The 25,132-nt window shown below is 41.0% G+C and overlaps 1 protein-coding gene across 2 annotated transcripts in view; it reads left to right on the top strand.

The window, feature by feature from the left end:
- The first annotated feature begins 392 nt into the window (after window positions 1–392).
- The window catches only part of SPOCK3 (SPARC/osteonectin, cwcv and kazal like domains proteoglycan 3), a 337,202-nt gene continuing 312,462 nt past the window's right edge, over window positions 393–25,132 (top strand). For both annotated transcript variants that reach the window (XM_019534588.1, XM_019534590.1), the window contains exon 1: window positions 393–451. The gene's annotated coding sequence lies outside the window, so the exon portion shown is untranslated. The remainder of the gene's footprint in view (window positions 452–25,132) is intronic.

Raw genomic sequence — 25,132 nt, 5'->3', positions numbered from 1 at the left:
TGCTGATAACCTAGGGGAATGATGTATAGAAATCATTCTAGTGCTATATAAGCAGCAGCAGTATGTACTATTTGGCCATTCTGTGTTGTTTGCTTTAAAACTAATAAACAATATTTGTTTAAAAATAACAAACAAACAATATTTGACTACCACACTTTGATTGAATGAGTGGAGTGGCATGTAGATTGTATTGTAAGCCTGTGGATAGACTTTTGTATTCCATAGAGGTTGTTTGTTCCATTTTGATAACTATAACTTTTTCCCTTCTTTGTTTCTCTTTCTGCTTGCCCTCTGCAGGAAGTAGAGGTTGGTATTATCTTTTGTATTTTCTGTTCCTTTGAGTACTCATCTGTATGTATTGATTTCTTATATCATACTAAATGTGGCTGTTGTTTTCTCCTCCAGGATGATTATTTCCGCACATGGAGCCCGGGTAAACCGTTTGATCAAGGTAAGAGTTTCTGTCTTTTAAATAATTTATAGCTGTAATATATTTTTAATAACTTGTAATATATTATTTTCTTAATTTAACACAGATAAAACTGATACATTTGTGCATTCTTTTTACCCCCAATGTTGCTTATTTAAAAAGGGCCACAAGTTGATACATTTATATTCACTACCATCACAATTATTGGAACATGGAATGAAGAACAATAACTATCATCTGAAGGTTGCCCGATTTGTTTCCCATTTTATATATATGTAAAAGAGATTCAAGTGTTTTTTAATTGTAATTTTTTAGAAGTATGCAGCAGGAACCTGGACAGGCCTTAGATCAAATAGTTGCCATTTGCTGTCCTACTCGTATGTATTTTAATTACAATTTAGTTGAGATAGTGAGTTGTAGAGGAACAATGTTTGTAGTTTTGTCATGCTCAGTAGATACTGCCAGAAGGTTGCTAATATGTGAATAATAATCATTTGAATATTCTCTCTGAAATGAGTAGGTTCCTTAGTATGTCCTTGAGTCATGGTGAAATGCAACTATAGTTGCAACTGTTGTGAGTGGGCAGGTTATTATTCTTTATTAACCACTAAAGTGTCAACACTTCTTTTTTTTTCCTAGGTATTTTATTATTATATAACATTTAGTTTGCAGGAGCATTCTGTAGAGAAAATAAAAGTGATATAGATGGATAAGAGATGTGAGAATACTACATTATGGTTCTAGAATAACTTGAGTGAATGTGGAGGAGGAAAGGATTTCTATGGGTGATATTTTTTACTGGGCCAACTGCTTGGTTGGGATAGACTCAGACAAGCTTTTGAATACAATGCATTTTCCAAGTGTGAGTGGTAAAGCAGACAGAGTGCACATTAAAAAAGAAATCGGGGTTGTGAAAAGGAAGGAGAGAGAAAATTCCTAGGGGTAGCAGACAAGCAAATCACAGGAGAAAGGATAGCTTGATTTAGTGGAAGTTCAAAAGCTTTCAAAAGGAAAGAGTGCCATTATCATCTATAGTGTGAAGAAAGAGATTATCTGGAATTAGGGAGATGGTAATATTGCTTGAAGGCAATATCAGGATTTAGTCCTTGGTTTTTAGTGTCCAGCCAATTTATGAATTTTTATTCCCAGGCTTGCCTCTTGAAGATGGTTTGTAAATTTCCCTTGAGCTCCAGGATAGTGAGGCTGGAAAGTGAGTGGCTGTTCTTCAAAAAAGTGTTCTCCTATGTGTGTTCATGGGCCTTGTTTCATTTTCTTGTGATCATTCATTCTGGTGAGTTTTAGTCTAGTTTCACCCACACATTTTCCATCAGGGCATTTGGTACACTGAGAGATGACACCAAATTTTTGGATAGGCCTGTGTAGGATCCATGGATTTTGATGCGTTTGTTGTTGTAGGTGTTGATTGTTGTAACAGTGAAGATATGCACAGGTTTTACATCTTTTTATGACAAGCAGAGATGTGGGTTTTTCTGGAAAATTTTGAATTGGAAAATTTTCCACTGCCCTAAATAGAGCGTGATCTGATTTAGCATGCTTATTTGACTTATATTTAGTAATTAGAACTTACTTAGCCACAAGTATTTTAACTGAAATATTTGATTAGAACAAAAATTAAATATAGCACACTTAATGTGGTTGAAATGTATTCAAAGAAGCTCAAAGCTTTATGTGGAAAGAAATTATTTTTATTGGACTACTTGTAAAAATGTAAAGACAATACACAAGAGCATGCACTTCCCTTGTTTAAATTTAAGGGGAAAAAAATGTAGGCACTGAAAACTATTGACACTAATTTTAGCACACCCAAAGGTCTGTGCCTGATATGCTGTGGTTGTCCACCCATCTACTTCAACAGAGTTTAACTCTCTTCCACTGAGGTAATTGCGGCACCTCCAGTTTCACTGTCACTACCTGTAGAATCACTTGCACTACTTGTTAGTTCCATTTCAGAATCACATTGAGGCAAATTTGATTCAGAACTACTTGAACCACATTCTCTTTCACTAAATGATGGTTTTACCAATGAGTCTATGGGCAAGGGCAACTTCTCATCACACTGCATCTTCTTTACTAATTGTGCTTCTGACTGATTCTCCAGAAGGAAGAGATTTTGAGAAATACGAACAAGCTGAGCAGTGCATTCATATGGATTTAATTTAACCTGCACAGCCAACTAGGTGAATTCATAACCTGATTTTTGGTTTGGATTATTATATAAGTGTATTTACCCTCCTGTTTACAAATCAATAAAACATATACATACTCTGTCACACATTTCTGAGGGATAATCACCTAAAATATTAATTACAACTTTGAAACTGCCAAGCTTGCCTAATATTGTATTGGCATCCATTCATTGTTAATAATGCATTTAATGAAACAATGAATTTTTAGAAATGGAAAATTTCCCACAGAAAAACAAAGCACTCGAAAATTTTTCATCCCATATCTATGATGGCAAGGCTGTGCCCCATTTTTCATGTCTGTTGAACAGTAGAGGGTTTGCTTCTGATGATACTCATCCAGTTTGGAAGCTTTTTTTAAAGGTTTATTCTAAATTTGCTTTGCTCAATTTTAAACACATTACTTCATGTTCTGTCCTCTGAAATGGAAGGAGCAGAATTGTTTTTCTTCTTCTTTATGGCAGCCTTTCAGGTATTAGAAAACTTTTATCGCACACCCCTTAATCTCCATTTTTTCTAAACTAAACACTTCTAGGCCTCACAAACTTTCCTCCTGTGGCCTTCATTCCAAACCCTTTGATCATCCTTTGTCACTCACTCCTGGATCCTCTCTAGTTTCTGCACACAGTTCTCTGGCCAAGGTCCAGCTAATAGAGTGGCACTACCACATCCCATCTTCCTCTCTTTTTTTGCTTTTGTTGGGAGGTGGGGGAACCCTGCTTGACACATTCATTGTTTTTCTTTCATAAGTATAGCACCTTATGTTTGTCTCTGGAATTTTCATTTTCATCTATAACTTAGTTTTATAATTTATCAAGCATTTGCCTACTCATCCTACTGGCAAAAGCATTTATCATCCTTCCCAGTTTTGTGCCATCTGAAAACTTCCTCAGGAGGCACTCTCTTCCTGTATCCAAGTTTATTAATAAACATGTGAAACAACACTGAATCCAGAACAGATCCCTCTTCAACCCCACCTGAGACCTTCTGTTTATAGTTAGCTCTTGCTTGGAATTGTTCAGTCAGTTTGGTCTCCATCAATTTCTATCTAGCACCCAATTTTTCAATTTACTTTTAGGAATCTCGTGGGATTGTATTAAAAGCCTTAGTAAAGGCCAAGTATACCATGGTCAGTACTTCCTCATCTTCCACAAAACTGATTTCTCTGTCAAAGAAGGAAATCAGGCTGGTTTGGCATGATTTATTCTTAACAAATCTGTGTTGGCTGTGGATGATCAGCTCTTCACCCTGAACTTGTTTACAAATTGACTTTTAAAAAATAGTTTGCTCCAGTAACTCCTCATGTACTGAAGTCAGGCTGACTGGTATGTTTCCTCTGGTCCTCCTTTTCCATTTTTTAAAAGATGATTGCTGTGTCGGGCTATCTCTAGTCACCTTTCTTGTCATCCACAGCTTCACAAATATTGTAGCCATTGGCTCAAAACATTCTTCAGCTAGTTCTGGTAGCACCCTGGGGTGAATTCCATTGGTCCCTGCTGATTTGAGCTCTTTAATGTGCTCTCTATTTGCTGTGAACTGCAAATCTTCTTTGCATTAATTTTTATTTTCTGTTTGGTCATGCCTTTTGTTGTGAAGACTGAATGAAGTACAGTAGTCATTGAGCAGTTGTGCTTTCTTTGTTTCCTGCTAGTAGTTCAATATCTCTGTTGAACAGTGAGTCCAGAATTTAGAGTCTTTCTCTTGAGTCAGTTTTCTCACCCAGGTGCTTACTTACACAATGCAGCCGTCTTTCTGCCTGGGGCTTTCCTTTCAATGGGAACACTACCCAAACCCTTTTAACCTCCTGTCTGTAGCTTCATATTAATTTAATTCCTCACAGTACAGTTGTTGCCTACATGGATCAGCGGGAAAAAGTGATTAAGAATCCACAACAAGAGGGATTTTTTTAATTATCACTCCTTTTTTTGACATCGTTGTCATGGATCCCCCACCCTTAGAGCCATATCACTCCTGCCTTTTGGTCTCTAGGGCATGTCTGTTATCTCTTCTGTAACTGTCTGTGTCCCCAGGCCTGGTGTTGGTGACTTTTATAGACTGAATAGTTCGTGCTCCACTCTGCTTCCTTAATCCTCCCCTTTTGCTCTCTTGCTTTCCATGCCTTGTTGGAATTATTTAACTTGGGAAAAGGGAGGCTGCATATGCTCCAAAGTGACTTCTGGTCCGCTGTTGGTCAGGTTGGTACAATAGCAACATTAGCCTTGCGAGTCATTTCTTGGCTTCCGACCTCTCTTCTGGCCATGCCCATGACTAACAGGTATTAACCATTTATGGTCAGATGGGCTCTGGGCCCTAGTCCAATATGTGGCCCTCTCTAGCCTCTGTGCAAGTGTCCCATTTGGGCTCTCAGCCCCAGTCCAGTGTATGGCCGTCCCTGACCTCTGGCTTGAAGCGTCCTCTCCGGCCTCTGCCTCTCATGGGATAAACTGCAGCTTACTCCCTGCCTGGCTTCTCTTAGCTGATGGTAAGCAATTCCCTGCATCTGGGGCTCCCTGTGGCTGTTGACTGCTCTTAAAGTAACAGGGAGTCCCCGGCTTCTTGTTACATCTTCCATCTGCTGTTTTCTCTGAGGCATTCTTACTAGTAGTTCCCATGCAGAGAGGCTGAGTAGATGTTTTTATTTGTCTGTGTCTCCTGACTTTAGTGATCCTTTTTTGTTTGTTTGTTTCTGGAGATCACATGCTGTCTGTCACCTGTCACTTGGTATACATTTTAGGGTTATATGTCTTTCTTTGTTTGAACACTGCTAATGTACTGTGCTTTGGATATTGTATAATTTCCTTGCATTTCTCTGTTTTCTATTTATGATCTGGTAGATAGTTGAAAAAATAACATTAAAGGGGGAATGCATCAGGAGTAAAGCATAGGAGTTGTCTCCTTTCAGTCATCCTTTCATCCACCTCATGTTATGTGATCTGTAATTGAAAGACCAAGCAGTGTTAGCTTGGGAAGGCACTTTTTAATAATTAAAGCTGTCCTAATATTTGCTTTGACAGATTAATGAAGAAAAGATTGCTTAAAAACAAATCTATTGCATATAGATTATGGGATGTTTTCCTGCCAGTACACCACTTTTCCATTTCCATGTGCCAGCCCTGTTACATTCTTTGTCAGGTAATTAACTTTGGACAGTAAATGCCCAACCTTAGTTTTCACTGATACTGGATCAGGGAGGGAGTGTGCCAAAAGAAGAAATTGTTTCTTAAGAATTGGCTAGGAAGGTTTTTGCTACTCTGTGTTTGTAGTCATGCAGACATTCCAAATTAATCAGTTACTTCTACATTTTTATTATTTTTCTGAGTGAAAATAATATTACTGACTAGATCAAAAAATAAAATAGACAACCATCTCAATGAACCTGTACTATATCACTGGGGCCCTAGTGTTCTAGGAATGGTCTAGGAAAATAATGTGATGATAAAAATTAGACTAAAAATACTATTAAAATGACATTTAAGTATTTGTAAATTGAATCCATTTGTTCAGGTGAAAAAAAATCCTGTTACATTTGGCCACAAAATTAGACATTTTAGTTGGATGGCCATTCTCACCTTTTAGGATGCAACAGTGAAACAATGCCTGCAACTGAAAACTGTTTTATAGCAACTGAAAACTGAATTTACTATTGGGGAAAAGTACCAACAAGTAACATCCCCTGTATTTGTCAATAAAAACAGGTACAGCAGTGGCAACAGCAGTATAATTATTCCTCACAGTTTTTCATATCATTTTGCACAGGGAAAAGAGAGAAGCTACAGAAGATTAGGCCTGGAGAACAGGGATGGGATTTTTAAAAATGTTTATAACCTATCTAAAGCTTTGGGTTTAAGCATTTGGTAATGGTGATATTTAGGATGAGATTAGAAGTTACAATTAATTAAGGGCACTAAGAATATGAAGAATTATACATTCCAGCTTGAAGGGCCATCCCTAGGGGGTGTGAATCAGAGTGATGGCCCTGGGCCCTGCACTTTGGGGGGCCCCATGGTCAGTGCTGTATAGGCCCCATTGTGGCTGCCATGCAGAACCGCTGCAGGGCTCTGCTGGTTGTGCCACTGCCAAACACACCAGCTCTGGCTGCTTGCTACGCCCCCCTCTGCTCCGCCAGCTCTGGCCACTCACCAGAGTAAGTGAAGTAACTTAGGTTCAGAATGGGTTAGCCTGATCTATCGAACAGCTGTACATGTTTGGAGTGTAGCCCCAGGGCTGGAAAAGCCCAGCTGCTCACCTCAGCCCTGGGGCTGTGCCCTTCCCTTCCCTTCTTCCCCTCCCCACCTGACCAGGCTATTTTTAGCTCTTTACCCTCTCCTATGCCCAGACAATTCACACCCCCATGGACCTGCCAGTCCCCCCCCCCCCCGATCCTGTCAAACTCCCTGCTATTCTGAGTTAATATTTCAGTTTCTCTGCACAGCTCACAGGATTGGTAAACACTTGTACGTGTTACTCCCTGTCTATGTGCACATGGCTTAGTGAGCCACACAAATGTAGACCAAGTCTAGTGAATGAGTGTACTCACCTTTTAACAGAGGAGGTTGCTTTTTAGCAGTTATAACTGTTATGGTGCATTCTAGTGTAGCCAGTTATTTTGTTGCAAGCATACAGTATTATTCTATGCCATTTAGGGGTGCACTGATTTTTGTGGCCAGTACCGATAGACAATTTTTAAGGAGGCATATTGGCCAATACTGATCCAATTTCCGACACAGTAGTGTGAAGCTGCTAAGTTTGTTGTGGTGGAAGGGGAGAGGGGAGGGAAGGGACGTGGAGGGGGCAGATCAAGGCCCCTGCGGTGAGGGAAGGATTGGGCCTGGGACTGGGGCAGATGTTGCCCAGCTGGGGCAGGGCAAGGCATGGTACAGAGCTGTGGCTTGTCTAGGGGGCACGGGAGGGGGGAGTGGCTCTTGCTGCTGTGAACACCCTGAGGGGGCATGGGTCATGGTGTGTGCCCCAGATCTGCATGGGGTACAGGCAAGGCAGGATGCAGCTCCAGGTTGGGGGTGGTGCTGGGCAGGTGGCAGTGGAAGTGCTGGGAGGGGATTATGGGAGAGGGCTGCAGCCACTTCAAAAATTGCTGTAGCTGCTGGTGCCATGCACTCCATGCAGACAAACGCTCCCCCATGCCCTCCTGGACAAGTGGCAGGAGCAGTGGCAGGAGCTGCTGCATGAGTGAATGAGCTGCCATATGAGCTGCATGCAGCAGTGGGAGCTGCTCCCTCCCTCCTTTCCCACATCCCAGACAAGCTGTAGCTCCATCCCATATCGCCCCACCCTGGCTAGGCAGCTGCAGCCGCAGCCCCAGCTCTGGGGCCTTGATTTGCACCCCCACACCCCGTCCCTTCCACCACAGCAGACTTACAAGCTGCAGCATAGCTCTCCATGCTGCCAGCTGTGCTCCTCACTACCTATGTGTTACACTGTGGCTGTGTGCATGCATGGCCCAATTTTTGCCCAAATTATTGGCCATATCAGGCTGATTTTCTAAATAGACAATTTTCTTTATATTGGTGCTGATCCGATATCGGACTGATGTATTGGTGCACCTCTAACACCATTATGTGTTTGTACTCCTTCATACTTATTCAGTACTTGGCTGACTCTACCAAAGAGAGCTCATCTACATGTGAGGCTATGTCATTGCAGTAATGCACTATAGCAATATGGTGTCCAGGGGCAAAACCCGTGATGCCGCAGCTACATCACAGTAGCGACATGCTTCCCAATTATAGCGCATCACTATGGCAATGTAGTGCCTAAAAATAACCATGTACATGGCACAGTACCAGTTGGTGTGCTAAAAGGAAGTACTAAATGATCGGGCAGTAACAGCTGTGCCATAGTGGCATGTGTAGGTGCATCCACAGTGTATTAAATAGGATAGTATTTTCTTTTCTAAATTACGGATGTAAATACCTCCTAATAGGGATGTGGAATGAAATGTCTATCTCATTTGATTCAGTTTGTAAATCACTATGGAACACTGAGTCTAACTGGATTATGTTCATATTGTAACCCAAATCTATTTCCATTTAATCTTTTTGGAAACAAAACCCTGGACTAAGTCTTACAAGAATATTCTTTCAGATCTACAAGAGAAAGGGAAAAGGTAGCAGAAGACTAGTGCTGTATCACTTGAATTATTTATCGTTTTAGAGCCAAGTTTTAAAGGGATATCTAAAGTAAGGTTTTAAGCATTAGGTATTACGTTTATCAACTCAATATCCATATGCGTGGAATAATTGTAATTTTCTTAAATTATTGTCATATTTTGACTAATATCAACATTTTAATCTTTAATTAAGCATTGAAATCTATTAGCTTGGGTTCTGAACCCCATTTAGTCTGGTTTTGAAATCAGGGATATCTAGACGGCATCAACATTTTACATTAGCAGTTTTGATGTGGGATTAGGACCTAATTTTTGCTATGTCTTTATCATTACAATTCTCAATGAGGCAGCTGCTCTCCCTTAAGTAAGGTCATCTAGTAAAGTGCAAATAACTACCTGCTAAACAGAAAGATGATGGTGCTCTGTTGCTTTAAGGGCCAAATTTTACCTTTTTAAGGGCAAAATACAAATATATAATAAATTACCCATTCTGCTCCCACAGAAGATGGAAAAAAGCTTTAAATGAGATCAGGATCAAACCCAGAATCTGTTACATGAGGTTATTATAACACCCCTGCTACAGTACTGAGCAGTCTGGCCATTATAATGGGAGAACAGTTTCTTGAGGACAAAACATTGTAGGTCCTAATCTAGCACAAAATAGAACTAAATCCTAATCCCACATCCAAATCTGCTAATGCAGAATGCTGCTGCTGTCTAGATCCTACTGATTTGAATGCCATTCTAGAGGGGTTCACGACTCTTCAGCCTGGAGAAGCAAAGGCTTAGGGGGGACTTGGTGGCAGCCTATAAATATATGAGAGATGTGCAGCAAGAACTGGGAGAACATCTGTTCACCTGGAAACTTCTTTACCATCTGAGTTTCCAGAGTCTGGAATAGACCCCGCCCCCCAGAAGTATTGTGCAAGCACCCACTCTCAATACCTTTAAGAATCGCTTGGATGCTGATCTTGCCCAGTTGACTTCCTGTCCCTTGGGCAGGGGGCTGGACGCAATGATCTTGCGAGGTCTCTTCCAGCCCTAATGCCTATGACCTCCAGGCTGATAGATCTCAATGCTTAATTAAATGTTTAGTTTCACATTTGTATTGGTAACACCAGGGTTTACTTTTGGATTTTATTTATTTCACTTTTAGTTGCCTTTTTAGGAACTAATCTGTAAATGTTTATAAAAGAATGTACTAAATGCGCAAGCTGCAACAAAATCAAAATGCTGATAAATGATCGTGAACTCAATTGCAGAAAAGATAAATTTGCCATTTACTATGATGCAATGGATTTTAAGAATCCAGGTCTTTAATTAAAGTATCCTTTCTTTTCTAGACCTAAGTAATAACTTGCTGTTCATGCTACAGTTTCAAATAGACACACTTACATTTTTTCAGAAAAAGAAAAAAGTATATTCATATTTTTGCTTTCGTCTTTATAGAATCTTGTGAAGAACCTATTTGTATTTTATTTTTTAATATTCTTCCTGTTCTTTATGAAAATTAGTAAAATAGGTAGTTCTGATTTCTTTTTAGTTTTAAAAAGGTGACCCCCCCCCCACTTGCTGCGCTGGGTGGCGTTTGCCACTCCTGTCTTTGGGCTGCCCAGTGCGCAAGCTCTGGGCAGGCAGCATCAGCCAACACTGCCCAGCACGGCAAGCGGCAGGGCCGCAGCTGCTGCCACCATGTGCAGCCCCACGGGCGAGCCTGGAGCCGATGTGGGTCCCAGACTGGCTGCAGGGGCAGGTTTAAAGCTGGTGCTAAGTGTGTGTGTGGGGGAAAGTGGCCCCTCACCTGCCCTGTGCCTGGTGCCCCACGCTGCAGTGCTCGCAGCCGATGTAGGGTGGCCTGTACCTGCTCAGGACAGCCCTGCGCAGGCTGCAAGTGGTTGCAGCAGGGAGCGCCAGCCACGGAGGGAGGGAAGGGGGGGTGCTTTTCCCTATGCTCTACACCAGCTCCTCCCCTGCCCTCACCCCCACGCCTTACCTGAGTTTCCAGCACCAGGGCAGCCATGTGGTCCCAGGCTGGGGAGATAGGGCCAGGTGGGCCCTGCTATTGCAGGAGCACACCGGGCTTCCCCTGGACCCTATTGCCCCTGGTTTCTGTCATTTTTGATGGGAACCAGAGACAGAGAAATATTAATTTTCACAAATTTTTAAGGGCTGTGTGGACCAGATAGAATGGCCCCGTGGGCCAGATGCAGCCTGCGGGCCATATTTTACCCACCTCTGTTTTAATCTCACCAAATTGAATTGGGACCCTCCGAATTGATTTGGAGCAATGTGGAAAGATTCAGGGATTTGCACATAGGCACTGCTTTAAATCTTTTTTCTACATACCTCAAGGTACCAGGTGGCTTGTGAATACTGCAATGGTGGGGTGGATGGAGCATCCCACAGGAGTGCAGCGGGGCTAGACCAGAACCACATGTGGTCCAGTTCTGAGTCTTCTGGGGAGAGCACAGGGGGGGCATCCCCTTCACTCTGGGCTCAGTATGTAGAATAACATTTAAAGCTATGTCTATGGGTGAATCGCTGATTCTCCGATACAGCCAATCAGAGTGCTCCAAGCATGGGGGAGCATTGCCATGATTCTGAAGCTTCTCTGAGAACTGGACAGAGGGTGTGGGAGCCGAGGCCAGCAGCACTCGGCTCCCCCACCCCAGACCCTTCAAGAGGCAGAACAGCATCAGCATGGAGCATTAGGTGGCGGCACTCTATCCCAGCCTCCACTCCCTTCCGCCCCCCATCATTCTTGATGGGCGATTGGGTAATATGTGTGTGTATATATATGTATATGTGTGTGTGTGTATGTATTATTCTGTGCTCCCTTAATAGAAAATTGATATTTCTTTTTTGCATCATAAGTAAAATAGTCTATAATTCAAATTTGTTTAGTATTTTTATAAACAGAAATAACAAACGGTAAAAAGGTTCACTTTTTACCGTGCAGCATGACTTGCTTATTTTCAGTTAAGCATATGCTTAAGTATTTGCTGTATTGAAATTAGAATGTTCAGCATCTTACCCACTGAGGCATACATTTTATCCTCCAAGGTTAGGGACAGAAATTACACATAAACTGGTATAAGAAACCTATCTAACCCTGTAAGAAAAAAGAAGTTCAGTGCTCATAGACTGATTTAAAAATTGCAGAATCTGGTTTAAAATGCATCTGTATGGATGTAGTATCAGACTGCATCACTTTAGGTTAGACCAGTCTACTTTTGTTCCAGATCCCTTCGTGACACAAGTTAGGTTGCAGTCCCCCAGCATCCCAGGATACATTGTGGCTCCCTCATAATACCCTTCTTGCAGGGTGGGCTCATCTGCTCCAGCTAAGCCAGGCAACCCTACCTCTGGGTTGTTACAGAGCTGAGGCAGCAAAGCCTCTGCTTCCCAGCCTGGCTAGGGCTTCCTGAACCTCACCATGACCCTGGTCCCCAGCTGGGGTCTTCATGGGTTGGGGAGAGGTGGGAGCTTTCACCCTAGCAGCCTGGCTCTACCAGCAGTGAACCCCCCAGCCCTGCCCCCTCACCAACTCCCTGCCTCCCTCACCAACTTCCTGCCTTTCAGACACACATACACACCCATATATATTAGTATTAATATGAATTACTATATTAATATGCTAATGTTCTCACTCATATATATCTATATATATATGTAGCTATATATATAGATAGAAATATCAATATCTGTATAGATACATATATATTTTCACCATAACAAATTGTTAACTCTTTCTAAAAATTCAGTCTTAAAAAATGTAAGTGAAAAAATAAGAGCTATTACGCTGAGGCCACATCACATCACAAACTGTCACTAAAATATAACCAAAAAACTTATAGAGAAGAAATAAGAATATCTAGTCTGAGCAGGTGATCATTCCACAATCATTCACAATCCAAAAGGAAAAAGAAAAGATAAAAAAACACAACTCCCAGCAATAGTAAACTAGAAATACGGAATTATTGTTCTCAGTGGCTTTTACAGAAAACAGTGCAACATTAGTAATATTGAGCTCTTAAAGACTAAGCTGTAATTAAGTGAAAATAGTAGGCCTGGTGATAGGAGCAACAGCTGTGAATATTTATTTTAAATTGCAAGTTATGTAGTTATTCTAGTTAAGGTTATATAGTTGTTCTCGTTATAAACCTGAGATTTTGGATTAAGTACTTTAGTAGTTCTAAATTGGTTCAGGCTGAAACTATGACTCGTGAATCTGTAATATTTTAACATCCCACCTCTTTTTTTATGCCATGATCCTGCAGTTGTTGAAAATGGGCAGACTGCTTGGATTGCTGTTTCTGTATGAAATTCCATTGATTTATTAAAAGTAGTATATTTGTAATGCTTTGCCATCAGTGAATCCATTGGTTTCTTCCCTACCAGAGATAACATTTATGCTAACTACAAGATATAGATCCAAATGCTGTTTAAGTCATACATATTAAAGCTACTTTTCCAAGCCAGTCCTGCTGTTACAATAGTGTGCCCACTATTGTGTCATCTTTTGAAAAGTGTATGTACACTCTGTTGGAAGTCAGCAGTTTTCAAGTCCCTTATGAATACAACTTCTGACCACAGCAATATTTTGTGTAGTGTGGACGTTAAGGAAAGGTTGGTGACTTTTAATGCATAAATCCTTGAGATCTATACACATTGGCTTGATCGTAACAGATAATGTTTTATGTTCTTTGATATCAACTATGATTTGTAGAAGATTCAAGAAATAATGTATCTAAATTTCCCATGCAGGTAGTATTACATTTAACAGCTTTCTGTTTGAGTTCCTAAGCTCTTCTTGAATTTTTTTGGAAATCATTTTTGTGTTTTTTACCTTGAATTTCACATCTAGCTTGCCACAAGCATTCATTGCTCCTTGCATTTATTGTTTGTGGGCCATAGAACTTTCCTCTTCTTCTGTCTAAAATGTTCTCTTTCATTTAATCCCACATTAATACTTATTTTGTTTTATAATTACTCCTGATAACCTCTTTGTTCTTAGTTTCCAGTCCTCCTGTGTTCCTCCAAGAAGACTGTTTGCATTTACATGGAGTTAAACACAGCACTTTTTCCTCTGCTATTTAGTTTTAACCTGTGTTGAGAGGTGTGGAAGGACTGCTGCCTGAAATTTTGTCCAGCATTTTTTCAACTATGTCATTGGGCCAATAAATGTTGTATAAAAAATCTGTTCCCTCTCACATATTTCCTGGACCATCACAGCTGTACCACTTCTAACCTACTAAATCATAAAATGAGAATTTAATTTTAATAGTTTCTCACTTCACTTTGCTTGTATACTTTGTTTTACTCTAAAAGGCATTTCTGTTATTATGATATGTGGCATAATTGCTTACATGGACAGATATGAGATGTTCTGTTGGCATTAATAGTACACAACCACCCAGACATTGTGATGAGCATGCACCCTCATTGTTAAAATTTAAACCTCCATTTACTGTAAAAGTTGTACTTCAAAATGTGTTTACTTCAAGATACTGAAAATATTTTGATTCTCTGTTTCTGAAGAAACCAGTGACCTTAGTCTAGGAAGAAGAGTTTGTATCCATGGACACTTAGTGCTACATATCTTATGGCTTCTATCCATTTGAGCTATTAAAATATAATTTTCTGTTGTTTCAGAGATAATTAGGGTTTTTTTTGTCTGGAAAAAAATAATTCTGTTTCATGAAATAGGCATTCTGCTTTTGTGTTATGCTAATTATTCTGTATTAAGAGATGTAAAGCTGAAATCATGATGATGAAAATGATGCACGGAATATGATCTCTTTTACCAAGTTAAAAAAAAATAAAGCAAAACTTTTATCGGTTCTAACTTTCACAAGGAATAAAACATAGGAAAAGAATACCAATAACATTTATTTTTAGAACACAACTGGTTTTAAAGCTTGAATGGTGTGGCTATTAGGGCTGTGCGAAGCTTCAGTTACTAATTCAGTTCGGCTCAACAAGGCAGCCAAATCTCCAAATCAAATCAGGAGACCCTTTAATCTCTCTGAATTGAATTGAAACTCTCCAAGCTGATTCAGAGAGATTCAGTGATTTGACACAGATGCAGCTTTAAATGTTTTTTCTACATACCTCAAGGTACAAGGCGGCTGAGATGCTGGGGCAGATGGAGCATCCTATGGCAGCGTTGCATGGGGGTCCCTAGTGCACTCGGCAGTGGACCTGAAAGTGAACTAGAAGCACTTCTGGTCCATTTCTGGGTCCTCCAGGGAGCATGCGGGGGATTCCACCTCACCCCCCTGCTCGGCAACTGGTGCCTCCTGGGTCTGGGGGGGCACCTGGGGTCCCCCCATGGCTGATTACTGAGCCGGGGAAGCACAGGACGTCCCCTGCATGCTCCCCGGAGGACCCAGAAGTAGACCAGAAGTACTTCCGGAAGTACTTCCAGTCCACTTCTGGGTTTGCTGCCGAGCACACAGGAGGGCCTCCTGAGCTCCTGTGGGACATTCCATCCACCCTACACAGCATTCACGAGCTGTGGCTGGTACCGTGAGGTATGTAGAAAAAACATTTAAAAGCTGTGTCTAAGGCCAAATTGCTAATTCTCTGAATCAGCACCAAATCTTCAGATTTGGATTTGACTGAATCAAACTGGGACAGTGATCCAAATCAATGAATCAAATCACTATCCCTGATTCGGGCTGAATCTGAATCCAAATCGAATATGGCCTGCTCCACACAATCGTAGTAGCTATTGAATAGACTTGTATCTACAAAGGTATTTGCATAATTCCTGAAGCAAGAGACCACCTCTCTTTTTCCTCAAGGGAAATATCTTGAAGGATAGGTTAAATATTTTCATGAAACAGATAAATTATGAAATATTTTCATGGAGGATGAACCACCCTGAAGGTATTGTTGTGGCAGTAAAATATTTTTTTGGAACACATGACTGCATTGTATTTGGTTATTATAGTAGCATCTTATAGTAGATATGGGTTTACCCAGGTTTACAGTCGAAATGAAATTGAAGCAATTTCAGCTCTTACATTTTGGTTACTATGTTTATATAGCCTTTTGTGCTTCATCAACCAAGTTCCATAATAATGCCAGTGACCAAGAATTATTTATTGCATACATCCATTTAACTATTTCAATGTTGGTTTTAAAATTGATCTCCCCAGGGTAACTAAAGGATATTATAACCTGGCAAAATAAATAAGGTATAAAACACACTTGGAAGAGTGATTTTTAAATGACTAATTATCAGACCAGACTTTTCGGAAATCCTTCAAAATAAAGGCTTGAGTTTAATAAATTTGTGAATAAAATGCAGCTCAACTGTTTTAAATAAGATGTTACAGAAGTTTATACAGATCAATTAACATAGGGTTCCAGGACTTATAGAAAGGATTATCACAATAAAATTGTATTATCACACAAGTTTATACTAACTAATTTTACAGTGTTTTCTTGAAAATATTTTGTCCTTAGTTTTGATCTGGATTCCTAACATCAAATATCACCTTAATGATTGGAAGCTACTTGCAATTTATCCTGAAATTTATCAACAGATGTCACCATCTGGAATACCTAACATTAAACTTGGAAAATAGGCAGGATTAACTCAGGTTAGCTAATAATGTATGATCCTCCCCTGCCTTTTGCCTAATGCCGGACTATTGCAGTTAACTGCCACTCTCTCTACTAAATTTAGATGAACTTTTTTGACAGATTTCCAAAACCATGGCAAACTCTTTAGGTTTTTATTGTGGCTTGCCAGTAATTTTGTAAAGAAGTAAGTAATAGACTTCAAAATTGTTTCCATGTGTCTATGTGAGTTTTACCTTTTAATGGATCTATTCCTCAGGACACTTAGGCTAGGGACAGAAGTTACACATAAACTGGTTTAAGTAATCAGAAAGTGGTTTAAACCTATAACAGACCATAAGTTCAATGCATATAAACTAGTTTCAAAATGGCCAAAAACGGTTTAAGATAAACCTGATTGAATGTAGTATAAGGCTTAACTGATTGAGGTCAAACCATTTTATGGAACTTCTGTCCCAGACCCCTTCCTGGTTTAATTTAAATTAGAGTCCCCCTAACACGCTTTTTAGCCCTAGGCTGTGCTGGGCTGTGTTGTGCTGTATGCTTCATAGAACAGGGCTGGTTCTGCCTCTCCTACTTAGCTGAAGCACTATTACTGCTCTGGCTGGTTGAGAAGGGAGTGGGGGACTGCAGCAAGGATTTGCTTGTCAGGGTCACAGCAGAGTCTGCTAGGCTTCCCTTTCCCCTCCCCCCTTGCTCCTCAAGCAGGGATTCCCCCTCCCCCCTTGCTGCTCCCTGCTCAAGCAGGGATTCCCCCCTCTCTCCCTTCTCCCATGGCATGGACCCCAGCCAGCATCTGGCCACAACCTCCCCCCCCGCCCCCTGCTAGCTAATGCTGAGAGGGGTGTGTGTGTGTGTCTCCAATTTCCCTGGAATGGAGGTAAACAGAGCAAGTGTCCACTTGGGGCTTTCTGGAACTATTCAGCAGGTCAGTTGGGAATGTCAGTCAGCCAGTCAGGGCTACAGCTCTCCCTTCTTCTTTCCTGATCAAGAAGCCAGTAGCTTGCAAATGCATTGCAAATCCCTAATGAGAGAGATGCTTTTATTTTTTTTTGTAGAGAATTTCAATTTCTACAAAAGATTGAAAGGCATGACCCACCCTGAAACCCTTATATCAAATGAAGTTTCACTATGCAGTGATTTAATGCTGGTGATTGCTTCTGCACATCTGTTACTGAGCCTGGTTAGAGTGTAGCTTCCTGGTACCACATTCTGTCGGTGTTCAATGGGGACAGACGGAGGTCTGAGAAATGACCTGGTTTGCAATGAATGGGGCCTGTCAGTGCTGTCACTTTGCGAGTTAGCCAAATATGAACCACTAGCTAGCAAGATAATAACAAGATGGCAGCATATCTGCCTGGAACAAACAAGTTCACACTGTCACACTACCCTCATCAGCTCTTTGGGAAGTGGCTGTGCACACCCTGAAGAACAAGACAGTACAGGCACTACTCAGAGACTTTGGTACCACTCACTTCCTGTCCAGAGGTGCAGACAATAAGAAGCAGCAGGGAGAGGGAGATTGAAATGCTCATCCAGTATCATCAACATATGCATGCAGTCCACAAAGCAGATCCTCCCTCCCACCACCATTTTGCCTCAGAGAGCTAGCTGAGGGCCGGAGTCTGGCAACACTCCCCACTCCTTGAGTGGCAAGCAGGAAAAAGCCTGGCAAGGGCTGCTTCTTCCTCTCCTTCCAGTCACATGCCAGCTGGGGACAGTGCAAGCCAGGGTTGGGGTTTTAACCACTCCCTAATGATATCATCCTGCCTGGGCCTGTCCTCCCACCCCCCACTCAGCATTAAAGAAGGGAAGGGACGGCTTGCTTTAGCATCACCCAGCTTCTAGCCTGAGCCACTGTGAGCATGCACCTGGATTTCTGGAATCAAAAATGAATGTCTATCTGCTTGCAAATTGGTTCAATCTATGCAGGTTAGAGTAACGTGCAAAGATGGAATTGATTCGGCTTGGGCTTCCTGAATGTTTGTGCACTTGGTTCTAAGAAATTATTTGCCATTTGTGCAATCTGTATGCTTAGAGAGCATCTTTTCTAACCAGCGATATAGTGTTATTACATAAGCAATAATTAGATATTGGGATTTTTACTTTAGAGTACATCTGACAATTCAAAGGATATATGCATTGTTTAATTGTAACAAATTCACAAATGTATTCCTGCTGAGGATTGGAATATTCCGTGAAAAATGAATAGCAGATGTTATTCCTTTTTTGGCTGTGCAACCAGTGAAAATTTATGAGCCTGGCAGGTTGTTTCCTTTAGGAGAAGGCAGAGTTCCATTAGGATAGAATCATATCTTTAATCTGTTTATTTACATAGATTGCACAAAGAGTTTTCTTGAACTCTGGAAAATAAGAGGGACAACATTTTTTTTCCCTGGCTCTTAAATTTCAGGACTTCCACTTGGTCCTTTATTGCAGATGTTGTTTGGTTTATCTCCTTCACCCCTGCCTCCCTTAGGGTCTTGCTACCAAAGCTTCTCTGATTTGTCTGGTGTTTCTTTGCTGACTTTATTGTTGTCCCCCATGTTCCTTTTTTGCTTCTTTCACATATCTTTCACTTTTCAAAATAATATCTGTATTCAAATATTAATTCCTTGGGACTATATTCTCCTAAATACCTTGGTTTGGACTGAACTGGGCTATAACATCCATATATAGACCATTGAATGCTGGGTTACCATCTGTAACTAATAAAATAGCTAGTAAAATGACTAGCAGGGAGAGTACATATATTGTTCATTCTCCAGGTTAATCAGCAGAGCAAAAGAGGAAGGGAACAAAATAATCAAGAAAAATCAACCAAGATAAGTTATTCTCCCCTTTTGCCCTCCCCCCACCCCCACCTTCTCCTTGATCATCAACCTATGATGCAATTTTAACTAAAGAGTGTGTAAACTGCTGTATTCACAGGCAGTCAGCTTTTCCTTGGTGTGCAGTAATTGATCCTTTCTGGTTATTTTACTGATGATAAAAATGTATTTTGCTGCCCTTCAAATCTTTGCAATATTGTAGATGGAAAGATGGCTAAACAAGATCGATTTGTGGTATTAGAACTATAGTGTTGAAAGGGCCTCAAGGTTTAGTTCAGCCTTGTGTACAGATGCTAGATTCCTAAACCATAACAGACAGATGCCTACCCAGCCTGTTTTTGATAACTTCCAGGAAGGAAGGTTCTATAACTTTCCTACTCAGCTCTATTGTCCTACTTTTTTATAATAGTGACTTTTTCCCTCTGAGATTTGATCCAAATTTGCTTTGAACTACACTTGTAGTTTAAACCCATTCCATGGGTATTGTCCTTTGTGGCAAGGGAAGACAATTAGAGGTGCATCGGTAGAGATTTTGGGGGCTGATACAGATAGCCAATTTTTAAGGATGCGTATCAGCCAATACTGGTCTGATTTCTGATAATGCTGCATGCAGCTGGTCAGTCCATTGTAGTGGAAGGGCCATGAGGGGCACATCAGGGTCTCTGCAGTGAGGGAGGGAGTGTGGCTGGGGCAGGTTCTGCCCAGCTGGGGTAGGGCAGGGCTCTGGCAGAGCCATGGCTTGTCCATGGGTGGGGGGTGGTTCCTGCCATTGCATGCACCATGGGAAGGCATGGGGGGTGGGGACATATGTGCCTCTTGGATCTGCATGGGGAAGGGCTGGCTGCAGCTGCAGGCTGGGACAGGGGCTGTGCCAGGCTTTTCCCAGCAGAGGCTGAGCTCGGCTGTGCTTGGGGCAGGTGGTGGCAGCAGTGGAAGGGTGCTATGGGAGGGGGGGCTTTATCCACCCCAAGTTTTGCTGTATCCCCCCCATAGCCCTCTCTCCCAGTGCCTCTGACCACCCTGAGTGCAGCCCTGGTCCAACCTCCCCGCTTCTCACGCACCTGGAAGATTGCAGCACAGCCCCAGCCCCAGTCCAAACCTGCAGCCCACCCTGCCCCTCCATGCAGATCTGGGGGCACATGCCCCTCCCATGCCCTTGGGCACATGCAGCAGCTAGAGCCCCTCCCCTGCCCCACATGCCCTGAATGAGCCATGGCTCTGCCCTGCCCTATCTGGGCAGCATCTGCCCCAGTCCCTGCCCCAGTCCCTCCCTCCCTGCGGGGGACATTGATCTCCCCCCCATGACCCTTCTCTCTCTTTCCACCACAACAGACCTACCAGCTCATGCAGATCTTCATGCTGCCAGACTGTGCTTCTCGCTGCCTGTGTGCTGCGCTGTGGCTGCATGCATGCACGGGCATTTCTCAGCGGAATTATCAGCCACATCATGCCAATTTCCAATACAGTCAGTTTTCTTTATATTGGTGCTGATCCAATATTAGACCAATATATTGGTACACCTCTAAAGATGATCTTTTTCCCTTTTCTTTATGGCAACTTTTTAAGTATTGCTATCCCATATCCCATTTTCATCAAACTAAACATTCTCTGAGCCTTTTCTGTGAAAGCTTGCATTCCAGTCCCCTTGTCATCTTTGTCACTTGCTTCTGGATCCTCTCTAATTTTTCAACATTTACAGTACCCAGAATTAGCCACAGTGCTCCTGCTGATGGCTAACCTGTGCCAACTATATTGGTATAGTCATATTCAGTGGCTTGCATGCAGTGCTCCTCTATATTTGAGCCCCACTGCCTTTGTTTTTGTTACAATAGCATTACATAGCTGATTCTTGTTAGGTATGTGATCCATTGTAATTTTTGGTCCATTTCAGTCCATTTTACCCATTAGATTTTTCTCCCTTATATGTAGTTACTTTCATTTGTTTTTAATCTTAATTTTTTTGGCTGTCACTCAGTTTATCCAGATCTTTCTGAATTTTATCCTCCAAGGAGTTTGCATCCACTTAGCTGTCATCTGCAACTTCATCAGTATACCGACTATCCCTGCCCCCAGAATAGTAATAAAAATGTTGTTCAACATATAGAACCACACCCATATGAACCTGACTTAAGACCTTCTTGAACAGGGAGGTAGTTATCTGTGTTAGATTCAAGTCAGGCTAACTAAATGCTAATTTAACATCAGTCCATTTATGCCTGCTCTTTGCTTGCAGTTATTCATCCAATTATATATCTACTTAAAGGTAATCCTGTTTACCCTGAGTTTCTTACCTTGATTATGAGATTGTTATATGGGACCATGTCAAAATCCCTTGCTGCATCCCTTGTATGTTGCGTCTACTACATTCATTTTATTTACCAAATAATTTACTCTATCAAAGAAAGAAATAAAGTTGGTTTGACATTATTTGATTTTAACATAATTTGTTCATGTTGACTACTAGTGATCACTCCTTCGTCCTCCAGAATTTTGATTGATTGTGTTATAAGTTGCTCTAGTAAGCTCCTTTTACAGTAAATAGTTACTGAAGATTAGTTTATAATTACCAGGGTCCTCCATTTCCTTCTTGGGCACTATGCTCTTCTTTTTTCTTATACCATCACAGCTGGAACTGATTGCTAATTGCCAGCCACAGTGCTTGTATAGCTCCTGTTAACATGTGCACTGAAAGAGAATACTTCGTCTGTCTTTCTTGTATGCACATTTCATATAGTAATTGATTCTGCTTTATTTTAGTGATTTGCTTTCATTTATGTACTACATGTTATTACTTACGCAACCTTAGCACGACTTAAATTGAGACAGGTTTCCCAAATGACATGCATATTTGCTGATGTCAGTCAGAATATAATTGCTGTTATTTTATAGTAATGGAGATACATAACCTATTTATTAATAATTTGTTATTCATTCTCATGTATCACACTTCTGTACATATCCAGCCTCATACATCATACATCATCTTTTAAGTTATTGTGATCAGTAAATAAGATGTCCTAGGCAGAACTGTCAGCCTTAATTTTGGACCGCTTTGTTCACTAACGTATATTATGATTACTGTGCACTGGATCGTCTTTAAATTCTTAGGACTGTGTTAGAATGCCGTCTCTCTGCCACTTTGCACTTTCCTTGAAGCATTTGGAAACCTCTTAATATAACTCTTCTTATTCTAGGCTCTTGTTGATAGGGTAACAATAGGTAAGGTCGGCTAAACTGAATTAAAATACACATACATAACCACTTGAATCACAAAAGTTAGGAACAACAGAATATTGTAGATAGTATGGGTGCTGGGACATTTCATTCTCAATCTGGAAATGCTTTCATGACTGTAAAAAAAACAGGAATTCCATGGAATTTCTGACTCACCATTATAAAGAGAAACTTTTGATGTTTATAATTCCAGAAAGCATTAAGCTTTTGTGTTTTTTTAAAGGCTGTCTCAATTCATCTACAGTTGTTACTGGTTCAGTAGTTCTTTGGTTGTTAGCTTGTAACACTGGAGCATCTTTATGCATTAGTACACTGAAGCATGTCAAGTTTTTCTTGCTAATTTCAGTATTTCAGCCTACAGGACTTTAGAGCTGTGTATGTCCCTGTGCACCATATTGAATGCTTTCCCCATAGTGTCTTTGACACTTTGTAGATGGCCTGTCTGAGCAGGAGGTGTACAAAGACCCTGCTGACTCAAAACATTAATGTGATCTGTATACTGTGCTGCAGGGTAGGATTTCAGCTTTCTTGAAGTTCTGCCGACCATGTACTATATGGAGATCTATACTATTCAGTTTGATCTCAAATATTTTTGCAGATGAAATTGTGCAATAGTAGAATTGTTTTCAAATGTGCATGGAATGTACTTTCTATTTTGTTAGATAATGTTGCATAATTAGGACATTTTATTTTCAGGTCTGTTTTAATTTAGCTTTAAAATGATCTAAAATATAAGAGATGAAATAATGACAATAACAATATCCTTTTTTCCAAATAGGAAATACAGTAATTTGTTAGTTTCTTTTTTTGCCTTTCATATAAAACTACGTAACTACAGGTAGAAATTGTTTGCTTCATCAAGGAAATGAAAATAGTTAAAACACATTTTATTATTGGTTGGTTTGTACCACCAGTTTCATTGTCAGTGCTGTTTTTTAATTGTTTGTACTTTGGGTTTTTTGGGTTAGTCACTTAAAGTAGTAGTTCAGGTGAGTTTTGTGTTTTTTCTGGTAGTGGTAGATTCAAAATGTTCATTCCATGTCTTATTTTCAAGTCATCAAGCTATGATGATAGTGATGTGAAGTATTTCAAAATTTGTTATAAGCGTGGTTTCTGAAACCAGTGGGGTTCTTACTAAGGGTCTACTAAAAATTTATTTGTATGCAATGGATATACCACTGTTTTGTTAATTAGGTATAGATCTGGAGTAAGATTTATTCTCCATTATCTTCACCATATGTTCAGTGGAGTCATTCTGAATTTACACAGGTCTAACTAAAAGTAGAAGCCTTCAGTTTGGATGGTTTCCTTATATCCCAGTTGTTTTTTAGATCTTAGTACAACAAAATTTAAAAAAAAGGCTCGAGAGAGAGCTAAAATGGTGGGGTTGTTAGGAGTGGGGAAAGGAAATTAGTAGTGACTGATTATTCCCCCACCCCCTTACTCCTCAGAAATGATCAAGTGATCTGTGTCAGACTGTCAAAAAATAAGCGTCTATATCTGTGCATGCTTTCAAATCTGTCATTGTTCAATTAATTGTTAAATAAAATTAAAATGCTGAGTAATTTAGTCAAACCTAACTTCTAAACAGCAAAATGTTTTCTGAAACTGTCACTTTATAGAAGTAGTGCTGCTGTGAATAAATCGGGCAAGAAGCCCAGCGGATAAGTGCCATGCAATCAGCAATTAGGCACTTTTAATTTTCTCTATTCCAGGAAGATGAATTGTATTCCTGGGCACACAAAGGCTTGTATAACTTTTCTGATAGACAGGAAAATAATGCTGTCATAACTGCTGTTAGAAACTCTGTTTGTGATAAATGCACTGTGTATTTTGCCTATGGTTCTAAATCAAAGTTATGAAGGTAAGACAGAAAAGCTGGGAGGGAAATCCTCAAGTGTCTCTTTGCTTTTGTTTAGATTTTCTTATGAGAATACAACAACTGTTTTCTTTTAACTTGACTCCCACTCAGTTATTAGTGATAAGTAAGTACCTAGCATTAATTTGTGGTTTTATGGTAGTTTTTCAGTTTGATGATAATTGAGTAGTCCAGTACTATCTCCTAAAGTATATCGACAGCAAGCACAGAGGGAAGACTGTTACAGAAATAGTGGTCTCATTGGGCACTTACACACATGAGGGGAGAACAATCCACACTGGAAATCTAGCACATCAGAGCATGTAAACTAATGTGCTCTGGCAGCCCTGCGCATCATGGGTGTGTCCAGACGAGCCCGCACCTGTCTCCTGCAGTCCCTCTAACCCTTTTGAGATGCTGCAAGAGGCATGTGTGGGAATGGGAAAAGGTTCCCCTCCTGCCAGTTTGCAGTGCAGGGGCAAAATTAGACCCCTGGATATCCAGGGGTAAAAAAAAATGGAGCAAAAAAAGTGGGGCAGGGCACAGTCTGTGAGGCAACTGGAGGCTGGGTTCTCCACAGAGATGCTTTGGCTGCCAGAGTGTCTCTGTGGTTGGCCCTCGCCCTGGTTCTGAATCCAGCAGCAGGGCTCCAGTGCCAGTAAGTAAGGAGTCGGGGGGGCTGGAGGAGGGGGGAGAGGACCATGGGGGGGGACCCCAGCCCTTCCATGCCTAGCCCCACCCCCTGCCTGTCCCGAGGTCCCCCGAGGCCATGATCCCTGCCTTTCCACCCCAGCGTGCCCACAATTAAAACAACAACAGACCCCTGGCACTTAGCTCAATTCTAGCTGCTCATCT

The sequence above is a fragment of the Crocodylus porosus genome, unplaced genomic scaffold, assembly GCF_001723895.1.
Source record: "Crocodylus porosus isolate Cpor-Errol unplaced genomic scaffold, CroPor_comp1, whole genome shotgun sequence".
Lineage (NCBI taxonomy): Eukaryota > Metazoa > Chordata > Crocodylia > Crocodylidae > Crocodylus > Crocodylus porosus.
Note: the sequence above shows the minus strand (reverse complement) of the source record. Positions and strands in the feature narration are given on the sequence as shown.